Source organism: Myotis daubentonii, chromosome 2, assembly GCF_963259705.1.
Source record: "Myotis daubentonii chromosome 2, mMyoDau2.1, whole genome shotgun sequence".
In the NCBI taxonomy this organism is placed as follows: Eukaryota; Metazoa; Chordata; class Mammalia; order Chiroptera; family Vespertilionidae; genus Myotis; species Myotis daubentonii.
This window is the reverse complement of record NC_081841.1, coordinates 222,408,001-222,419,006: the sequence shown is the minus strand read 5'-3', so window position 1 is coordinate 222,419,006 and position 11,006 is coordinate 222,408,001. Positions and strand designations below refer to the sequence as shown.

The window sequence follows — 11,006 nt, the reverse complement described above, 5'->3', positions numbered from 1 at the left end:
ATACGTGACCCCTGAATCTTGAGAGAAGCAAAGCCAGGACTTCCATTGGATGGCAGTTCTTATCTGTCGGATGACAAGGGTACCAACCCTCGTAGTTCAGGTGTCACACTGCTTTCAGTCAACACCAAGCCCCGAGTGTTCCAGCCACTGGCAGCTGTAGAAAGTAAGGAGTGCATTTTTCTCAAAGCACAACAGTCTGTCATGGGCAGCCTGGGAGGTGGGTGACATGGCTCAACCTAGGCCTAAAGGACGAGCTTCTCCAATCTTCCTGTTCTACTGTCCACATGGAATAACCGTCCTCTTCATGGAAAAAACACAGCAGCCACAATTCCTCCAAGCAGAACAGGAGAAATACATAAAACGATAGCATAGGACAAATGTGGGGCAGTAACAGTAATTGATTTTATTATTTAAAACATGGGCCTTTCCCAGGGTGTACATATTAGTGGTCAGAACTAAAATTTCATTGGCCACTCTGAGCCACAAAAGTGTCTGAGACATTATGTGTGTTTGTAACACAGCACATCACTGCCCAGGTCACAGGCAGGAGAAAGAATGATGAAATTGGAGAATCACAGGGTCCTTCACCTGTGTCTGGGGAGCAGTTGTGCTCATATATTTCAGTGAGTGATGTTGGAAAAACCTTTTCAGAGGACTGCAAACTAATGTCTGTTATATATATAACATGTGTACTTTGACCCCACAATCTACTTTGAGAAATTTAAGGAAAAGACAGTCACAAATAAGCAAGAGGATGTGTGTAAAATGATATCAATTGCAGTTATGCTTACAACTCCGAACGTTAGGAAATAACTAAATTGTAAGAATTTAATGATCAATATGAAATAGTTAAGTGATGACATATGAAAACACTAGGATAGTATATGCTATAAAAGTAAGGATGCAGTTCTGTACCTATTGATATAACAGTGTTCAAGTTAAGTCTGGACAGAGAACAGCAAACACAGACTATTTGGACTGTGGTGGTTCTGTAACCATACACTGAGAATCAGAGCACCAGGGAGTCTCCTCCATTGGCCAAGATGGTGCAAGGGAGGTTCTTACACTGAGAACAACAAAAGCTAGAAGTGTGAAAGACAGAACATGATTGCATGGAAATCTGGACAGATGAACAGACAGGACCCCAGCACACCAAAAGCTAGCAAGATAATTGGATAGAAAGTAGCATTTCTATCCAGTTATCTCTATCTCTAGGAGAACCTTGGGCATGACCAGGAAGGGGAGATGGTCTTTGTCATGAGAGTCAACATTTTCGCACGCCATACAGCACATAAATAAACCTCTTTCCTTTAGCACCAGCACCTGCCTCATGAGTTTGGCTTTCATCGCCACAGGCAGCCAAACCTCCATCTTTTTGTCAGTTCGGGTTCCTGCAGAAGAGACAGAGGGTTGACTCTGGGAGGGGAGACAGTTACTTTTCACTCATTCAACTTCTACCTTATGAATTTTGTTCTTTGTGCATATATATATGTATATAGATAAAGATATAGATATTTTCTTTTTAAAGATGAGAAACTTTAGAAGTTGTCTTTGGGAACCTGTTATGTTTTCTATTTCTCCAAAAAGGCACAAGTAAGTGGTGAGCGGTATGTGCCATGCGTGTAGATCACACAGACGTCCTGAAATAAATCTCTCCTTCAGCTTCGCTCTGACCAACTCCTTCCCTAGAGTCCTCAAGTGCTGACTCCACCTGAGCCTGAGTCACTGTCCCCTCCACCACAGGAGCCTACACCCCAGGATCTGACAAGCTCCCCCACAGGGAGTGATGCCCTGAACCTGCAGAATGGACCCTCCACTCCCTCGGGGAATGGCGGGTCCCAAGGCCAGGGACTCAGAGATGAGAAGGGTCCACATCAGAAAGAAGAGGCCTCTGGTCCCTGACTTAATCAATGAGAGCACAGTTCCTTGTTCTATGAACATCAGAAGGTAAGTGTAGAAGCAGATGGGAAATAGAAAACATGCCCGGTGCTTATCATCGTTATCACCTTGAAACAAGTGTGGACACACAGCACACGGACACGTGCTATGATGGAGGGGCAGGAACAGGAGCATCAAAGGGGCTTTGAGGGTGACGGTGGCCTTGGCCCCAGGCCAGCCAAAGGAACAGCTCCTCTCCTGCACCCTGTGACTCTGATTCTCCTACCCTCTGACCTATAAGTACAGGCTGACTGAGCCCTGCACACCACTCTCTCCTGTCCTCTCACTTGACCCTGAGCTCCAGGTGACCCTCAGCCATGAGGACCCTCACTCTCCTTGCCACCCTTCTCCTCTTGACCCTCCAGGCCCAGGCTCAGACCCTCCAAGACACAGCTGACCAGCTTCCCGCCCAGGACCAGCCTGAAACCAAGGACCAAGGCGAACTTTGGGCCGAGGACCAGGACCAGGCTGAGGACAGTGACCAGGACGTGGCCATCTCCTTCACAGGAGAGGAACGCCTCACTCGAGCTTTAGGTGAGACATCAGCCAATGTGCAATTGGGATCTGTGTCCCATTAGAGGGGCTTGTGAGAACGGATGGGGTGTCTGGGCTTAAAATTGGGTGTGAGGATGACGGGGGTGAGGAGGAGGTGCCTCGAGTTGAAGAGGAGGGTCGTCAGGCGAGGAACAGGACATAAACATGTACATGTCTCAATAGGATCAGAGAAAATTCATGATCCTCCATGACCACACAGAGTCAGTAAGATTCCTTCTGCTTTATGACTAGCACGAGAATCCTTTCACCCAACCCTGGTAGCTATTGTCTACCGTGAGTAGAGAGTTCATCTCTCAGAAGATCTCCATGAAGCCGGCTGTGCCTCTCCTCCCTGCCCCTTTGCCCCTGTGCCTGACCCTCCTCTTCTCTCCACAGGAGTTAGGAAAGAAGCCAAATGCACATGCACACACAAAAAATTGTGCAATTTCCCTAGAAAAAAATATGGGTTATGCTGGTCGCGTGGCCATATACGCAAGCTTTGCTGTGACTAAGCTTTTGCTCAGAGACCCGAAGCACTGCGAGATGCCACTGAAGACCTGAAGTAGCTTTCAGTCTTTGTACCTGTGCCTTTTCTTTTCTTCTTTCTCTCTCCATAATAAATTTCAAGCATTAAACTCACTGTTTGGCTTTTCTTTTCTTTTCCATAAGACTCATATGTGTGGAGAATTTTGCCCTGAATGGTCTAAAGTAAGTTAATCAGCCTTTGCATCTCAGTGGTGCACAGCTACAGCATCACAAGGCAACCACAAACCAAGAGAATGAGCATAATTCTTTGTTTATTGATTTTTGAGAGAGAGAAACAAGGATTTGTTGTTCCACTTATTATCCATTTGTTGGTTGCTTCCTACATCTTCCCTGAGAAGGGGGAAAACCCCCACAAACTTGATGTATCAGAACTATGCTCTAGCCAACTGAGCTACCTGGCCAGCTCCATAATTCTGAATTAAGACCATTTTAACCTACAATATTCAATCATTTTGTGATAGAACTCAACAGTGAAAGGTTTCTATGGAGTGTCCAGAAAGTCTTGTTGACTCCAGGTTAGGTGGTTCCACTGGACTATGTCACCTGTTCTTTAATTTTAAGAAGTGGAAGGGCATTGATGTGTGTGGATACTTTCTGATGATAAGCATACACATTGTTCCTAGGTGTATCTGCCAGATAGGGTGAGCTAGTGGTTCAGTGTGCCAGCAACACCAAAAACCGAGGGTACTGACAAGCATCAGTGGTCTCATATAATGACCAGAGAAGGGGAGTGCAGAAACCAGTCAGTAGAGATGGTCTTGCAGAATGACTAGTGAAAGAAAGGGTCCCCCTTTAAATCCAAAATGTTGATGATCCCAATGTCCAAAGAAAGAGTTGGTCTTAACTCTCTCTCTCTCTTTAAAGAGATTGAGTCTACCAGTTACATTAAACCAGTAATCTAATCTAATAAAAGAGAAACATGGAAATTGACCATAACTTCACTATGCCCAAGCCATGCCCACTAGCTAATCAGAGTGACTATATGCAAATTAACTCAAACAAGTTGGCAGCGGCAGCCTCGGAGCTGGAGCAAGCAGGAGGCTTGGTTGCCCCGGCGATGGAGGAAGCCGAGCTTCCCCCAGGCTTCTGCTAAAGGCAACAAAATTTTAAAAATAGAAGATAAATAAATCGCATATACCTGCTTCCAGCCAGCCTCCACCGGGAGCTTGGCGGTTGGGGGCCATGGCCAGCCTGCAAACAGCCATCAGGCCCTCACCCAGGCTGGCCAGGCACCCCAGTGGCAACCCGCACCCTGAAAGGGCTGTGGCTAGCCTGCAAACAGCCATCAGCCCCCTTTCCAGACTGGCCAGGAACCCCAGCCTCAAGGAGCTGTGGCCAGCCTGCAAAAAGCCATCAGTCCCTCACCCAGGCTGGCCAGGAACCCCAGGGGGGAACCCCACCCCGAAGGGGCTGTGGCCAGCCTGCAAAAAGCCATCAGCCACTCACCCAGTCTGGCCTCACCCTCATGGGATGATGGTCTCCATTGGGGGCTTTGGTCAGCTTGCAAAAAGCCATCAGCACCTTACTCAGACAGGTCAGGAACCCCAGCAGGACACCAACCCGAAGGGCATTTGGCCAGCCTGAAAACGGCCCTCAGCTCCTCACACAGCGTGGCCAGGTACCCAGCAGGGACCCTCACCAGGAAGGGGCTGTGGACAGCCTGCAAAGAGCCATCAGCCCCTCACCAAGGCTGACCAGGCACCCCAGGAGGATGCCAACCCTGATCTGGGACGCCCCTCAGGGCTATCCAGCCAGCCGCACCCATAAACCAGACCTCTATCCTATATAATAAAACGGTGATATACATATTGACCCTAACAGCAGAACGACTGGGAATGATTGGTCACTATGACACACACTGACCACCAGGGGGTAGACACTCAATGCAGGAGCTGCCCCCTGGTGGACAGTGTGCTCCCACAGGGGGAGCACTGCTCTGCCACAAGCCAGGCTGACGGCTACCAGTACAGCAGTGGTGGTGGGAGCCTCTCCCGCCTCCTCAGCAGCGCTATGGATGTCTGATTGCAGCTTAGGCCTGCTCCCCGCTGGCAAGTGGACATCCCCCGAGGGCTCCTGGGCTGCCAGAGTTATGTCTGACTCTGGCCCTATCCCCCAGGGAGCAGGCCTAAGCCAGAAGGTGGGCATCCCCGAGGGGTCCGAGACTGGGAGAGGGCACAGGCCAGGCTGAGGGACCCCTTCCCCTCCTGAGTGCACAAATTTTTGTGCACCAGGCCTCTAGTACTTGTAATAAAATTCTACCAAGAAACAATATGTTTTTCATAATACCGTTGACAGGCTTTCACTCCCAAAAGGCAGGCTGCTTTCAAGCCATTGAGATTCATAGAAGACGTTTTTCTAGAAGATAAACAAATCTCTCTGCCCTCCCATTCCCCTTTTGAGTTGCCATGGACATCCTTACAGCCATAACCTGTATTCTATTCTGAACCTATGTTGTACTGATAGTACCCTTGATTTCATCTTTGCCACATGGCCACTTCCATTTAGAGAATTTTTCTCCAGAAAAGACTGAAAATGAGAAACAATTTTGTTTTCAATCTTTATTATCAATCTCCATGGACCCCTCTCAGCTTCCACCACCAGGACACAGAAGCACTAACACATGGAAGACTTCGCACTACAAACATCAGTGGGAAAAACACAAAATTCAGCAATTACCAAAAAACAACTTTTTAAAACTACATGAAAACCCAAAATATCTTGTACACAGGAGAAAAAGCTAACAGAAAAAGGACAAACTCTGGAAATGACTTGCAGTTCTTGGAACAAAGAACTAATTTCCTGAATTTGTAAATATACTATACTATTCAATAAAAATAAACAGGCCCATTATTTCATTTTCAAAAAGATGCCCCAAAATATTAGAATTGGACATACGTGACCCCTGAATCTTGAGAGAAGCAAAGCCAGGACTTCCCTTGGATGGCAGTTCTTATCTGTCAGATGGGAAGGATACCAGCCTTCGTAGTCCAAGTGTCACATTGCTTTCAGTCAACACCAGGCCCCTAGTGTTTCTGGAACTGGCAGCTGTAGAAAGTAAGGAGTGCGTTTTTCTCAAGGCACAACAGTCTGTCATGGGCAGCCTGGGAGCTGGGTGACATGGCTCAACCTAGGCCTCAAGGACGAGCTTCTCCAATCTTCCTGTTCTACTGTCCACATGGAATAACCGTCCTCTTAACGGACAAAACAGAGGAGCCATAACTCCTCCAAGAAGAACATAAGAAATACATTAAAAAATAGCATAGCACAAATGTGGAGCAGTAACAGTAATTGATTTTATTATTTAAAACATGGGCCTTTCCCAAGGTGTACATTTTAGTGGTCAGAACTAAAATTTCATTGGCCACTCTGAGCTGCAAGACAGTCTGAGACATAATTACAAGTGTTTTTGTAACACAGCACATCACTGCCCAGGTCCCGGCTGGAGAAAGGATGTTGAAATAGGGGAAACACAGGGTCCTTCACCTGTGTTTGGGGAGCAGTAGTGCTCATATATTTCAGTGAGTGATGTTGGAACAACCTTTTCAGAGGACCGCAAACTAATGTCTGTTATATATATAACATCTGTACTTTGACCCCACAATCTACTTTGAGAAATTTAAGGAAAAGACAGTCACAAATAAGCAAGATAATGTGTATAAAATGATATCTATTGCAGTTATGCTGACAACTGCAAACGTTTAGAAATAACTAAATTGTAAGAATTTAATGATCAATAAGAAATAGTTAAGTGATGACATATGAAAACACTGGGATAGTATATGCTATAAAAGTAAGGATGCAGTTCTGTACCTGTTGATATAACAGTGTTCAAGTTAAGCCTGGACAGAGAAAGGCAAACACAGACTATTTGGACTGTGGTGGTTCTGTAACCATACACTGAGAATCAGAGCACCAGGGAGTCTCCTCCATTGGCCAAGATGGTGCAGGGGAGGTCCTTACACTGAGAACACCAAAAGCTAGAAGTATGAATGACAGAACATGATTGCATGGAAATCTGGACAGATAAATGGACAGGACCCCAGCACACCAAAAGCTAGCAAGATAATTGGATAGAAAGTAGCATTTCTATCCAGTTATCACTATCTCTAGGAGAACCTTGGGCATGAGCAGGAAGGGGAGATGGTCATTGAGATGAGAGTCCAACATCCTCCCACATCATACAGCACATGAATAAACCTCTTTCCTTTTGCACCAGCACCTGCCTCATGAGTTTGGCTTTCATCGCCACAGGCAGCCAAACCTCCATTTTTTTGGTCAGTTCCGGTTCCTGCAGCAGAGACACAGGGTTGACTCTGGGAGGGGAGACAGTTACTTTTCACTCATTTAACTTCTACCTTATGAATTTTGTTCTTTGTGCATATATATATACATATCTACCTATATACATGTATATATACACATATATACATGTATATATATATACATGTGTATATATATACATGTGTGTATATATATATATATACATATATATATATATGTATGTATATATATATATAGGTAGATATTTTCTTTTTAAAGTTCAGAAATTTTAGAAGTTGTCTTTGGGAACCTGTTATGTTTTCTATTTCTCCAAAAAGGCACAAGTAAGTGGTGAGCGGTATGTGCCATGCATGTAGATCACACTGATGTCCTGAAAAAAATCTCTCCTTCAGCTTCGCTCTGACCAACTCCTTCCCTAGAGTCCTCAAGTGCTGACTCCACCTGAGCCTGAGTCACTGTCCCCTCCACCACAGGAGCCTACCCCCCAGGACCTGACAAGCTCCCCCACAGGGAGTGATGGCCTGAACCTGCAGGATGGACTCTCCACTCCCTCGGGGAAGGGCTGGTCCCAGGGCCATGGACTCAGAGGTGAGCAGGGCCCACATCAGAAAGAAGAGGCCTCTGGTCCCTGACTTACTCAATGAGAGCACAGTTCCCTGTTCTATGAACATCAGAAGGTAAGTGTAGAAGCAGATGGGAAATAGAAAACATGCCCGGTGCTTATCATCGTTATCACCTTGAAACAAGTGTGGACACACAGCACACGGACACGTGCTGTGATGGAGGGGCAGGAACAGGAGCATCAAAGGGGCTTTGAGGGTGACGGTGGCCTTGGCCCCAGGCCAGCCAAAGGAACAGCTCCTCTCCTGCACCCTGTGACTCTGATTCTCCTACCCTCTGACCTATAAGTACAGGCTGACTGAGCCCTGCACACCACTCTCTCCTGTCCTCTCACTTGACCCTGAGCTCCAGGTGACCCTCAGCCATGAGGACCCTCACTCTCCTCGCCACCCTTCTCCTCTTGACCCTCCAGGCCCAGGCTCAGACCCTCCAAGACACAGCTGACCAGCTTCCCGCCCAGGACCAGCCTGAAGCCAAGGACCAAGGCGAACTTTGGGCTGAGGACCAGGACCAGGCTGAGGACAGTGACCAGGACGTGGCCATCTCCTTCACAGGAGAGGAACGCCTCACTCGAGCTTTAGGTGAGACATCAGCCAATGTGCAATTGGGATCTGTGTCCCATTAGAGGGGCTTGTGAGAACGGATGGGGTGTCTTGGCTTAAAATTGGGTGTGAGGATGACGGGGGTGAGGAGGAGGTGCCTCGAGTTGAAGAGGAGGGTCGTCAGGCGAGGAACAGGACATAAACATGTACATGTCTCAATAGGATCAGAGAAAATTCATGATCCTCCATGACCACACAGAGTCAGTAAGATTCCTTCTGCTTTATGACTAGCACGAGAGTCCTTTCACCCAACCCTGGTAGCTATTGTCTACAGTGAGTAGAGAGTTCATCTCTCAGAAGATCTCCATGAAACCGGCTGTGCCTCTCCTCCCTGCCCCTTTGCCCCTGTGCCTGACCCTCCTCTTCTCTCCACAGGAGTTAGGAAAGAAGCCAGATGCACATGCACACACAAAAAATTGTGCAATTTCCCTAGAAAAAAATATGGGTTATGCCGGTCTCATGGCCGTATACGCAAGCTTTGCTGTGACTAAGCTTTTGCTCAGAGACCCGAAGCACTGCGAGATGCCACTGAAGACCTGAAGTAGCTTTCAGTCTTTGTACCGGTGCCTTTTCTTCTTTCTCTCTCCATAATAAACTTCAGGCATTAAACTCACTGTTTGGCTTTTCTTTTCTTTTCCATAAGACTCATATGTGTGGTTCACTTGTGTAGAGAATTTTGCCCTGAGTGGTCTAAAGTAAGTTAATCAGCCTTTGCATCTCAGTGGTGCACAGCTACAGCATCACAAGGCAACCACAAACCAAGAGAATGAGCATAATTCTTTTTTTATTGATTTTTGAGAGAGAGAAACAAGGATTTGTTGTTCCAGTTATTATCCATTTGTTGGTTGCTTCTTACATGTTCCCTGAGAAAGGAAAAAAAACCCACAAACTTGATGTATCCGAATTATGCTCTAGCCAACTGAGCTACCTGGCCAGCTCCATAATTCTGAATTAAGACAATTTTAACCTATAAGATTCAATCCTTTTGTGATAGAACTCAAAAGAGACAGGTTTGTATGGAGTGTCCAGAAAGTGTTGTTGACTCCAGGTTAGGTGGTTCCACTGGACTATGTCACCTGTTCTTTAATTTTAAGAAGTGGAAGGGCATTGATGTGTGTGGATACTTTCTGATGATAGGCATACACATTGTTCCTAGCTATATCTGCCAGATAGGGTGAGCTAGTGGTTCAGTGTGCCAGCAACACCAAAAACCGAGGGTACTGACAAGCGTCAGTGGTCTCACATAATGACCAGAGAAGGGGAGTGCAGAAACCAGTCAGTAGAGATGGTCTTGCAGAATGACCAGTGAAAGAAAAGGTCCCCCTTTAAATCCAAAAGGTAGATGATCCCAATGTCCAAAGAAAGTGTTGGTCTTAACTGTCTCTCTCTTTAAAGAGATTGAGTCTACTAGTTACATTAAACCAGTAATCTAATCTAATAAAAGAGAAACATGGAAATTGACCATAACTTCACTATGCCCAAGCCACACCCACCAGCCAATCAGAGTGTGACTATATGCAAATTAACTCAACTAAGATGGTGGCGGTCAGCCTCGGAGCTGGAGCAAGCAGGAGGCTCGGGTGCTCCAGCGATGGAGGAAGCCAAGCTTCCAGAAGGCCTCTGCTAAAGGCAACAATGTTTCAATTACAAAAGATAAATAAATCCCAGATACCTGCTTCCAGCCAGTCTCCAATGGGAGCTTGGTTGCTGGGGGCCATGGCCAGCCTGTAAACAGCCCTCAGCCCCTCACCCAGGCTGGCCACACCCTAGCGGGGACCCCAACCCAGAAGGGGCTGTGGCCAGCCTGCAAACAGCCATGAGTACCTCACCCAGGCTGACCACACCCTCATGTGGTTATAGTCTAACTGGGGGCTTTGGTCAGCTTGCAAAAAGCCATCAGCCCCTCACCCAGGCTGACCAGGCACCCCAGCAGGACCCCCCTCACTGAAGGGGGTGTGGCCAGACTGAAAACGGCCCTCAGTCCCTCACCCAGGCTGGCCAGTCACCTCAGCGGGCCCCCAACCCTGATCTGGCACGCCTTTAAGGGCTAACCAGGCATCACCCACCCATACACCAGACCTCTATCCTATATAATAAAAGGGTAATATGCAAATTGACCCTAACTGCAGAACGACTGGGAATGATTGGTCACTATGACACACACTGACCACCAGGGTGTAGACGCTCATTGCAGGAGCTGCCCCCTGGTGGTCAGTGCGCTCCCACAGGGGGAGTTCTGCTCTGCCACAGCCAGGCTGACGGCTACCAGTACAGCGGTGGTGGTGGTGGGAGCCTCTCCCACCTCCTCAGCAGTGTTATGGATGTCCGACTGCAGCTTAGGACTGCTCCCCGCAGGAAAGTGGACATCCCCCGAGGGCTCCTGGGCTGCCAGAGGGATGTCTGACTGCCAGCTTAGGCCCTAACCCCCAGAGAGCAGCGTAAGCCAGCAGGTGGACATCCCCCGAGTGGTCCTAGACCGGGAGA

At 47.4% G+C, this 11,006-nt stretch overlaps 2 long non-coding RNA genes across 2 annotated transcripts; both read left to right on the top strand.

Annotated features, from left to right (window-relative positions):
- Positions 1 to 2,202: 2,202 nt before the first annotated feature.
- On the top strand, positions 2,203 to 2,940 carry LOC132228799 (uncharacterized). The gene is made up of 2 exons (XR_009451443.1): positions 2,203 to 2,472; positions 2,869 to 2,940. It is a non-coding gene; the product is annotated as an uncharacterized LOC132228799 (long non-coding RNA).
- A 5,231-nt stretch (positions 2,941 to 8,171) lies between these two features.
- On the top strand, positions 8,172 to 9,135 carry LOC132228798 (uncharacterized). The gene is made up of 2 exons (XR_009451442.1): positions 8,172 to 8,501; positions 8,898 to 9,135. It is a non-coding gene; the product is annotated as an uncharacterized LOC132228798 (long non-coding RNA).
- Positions 9,136 to 11,006: the final 1,871 nt, after the last annotated feature.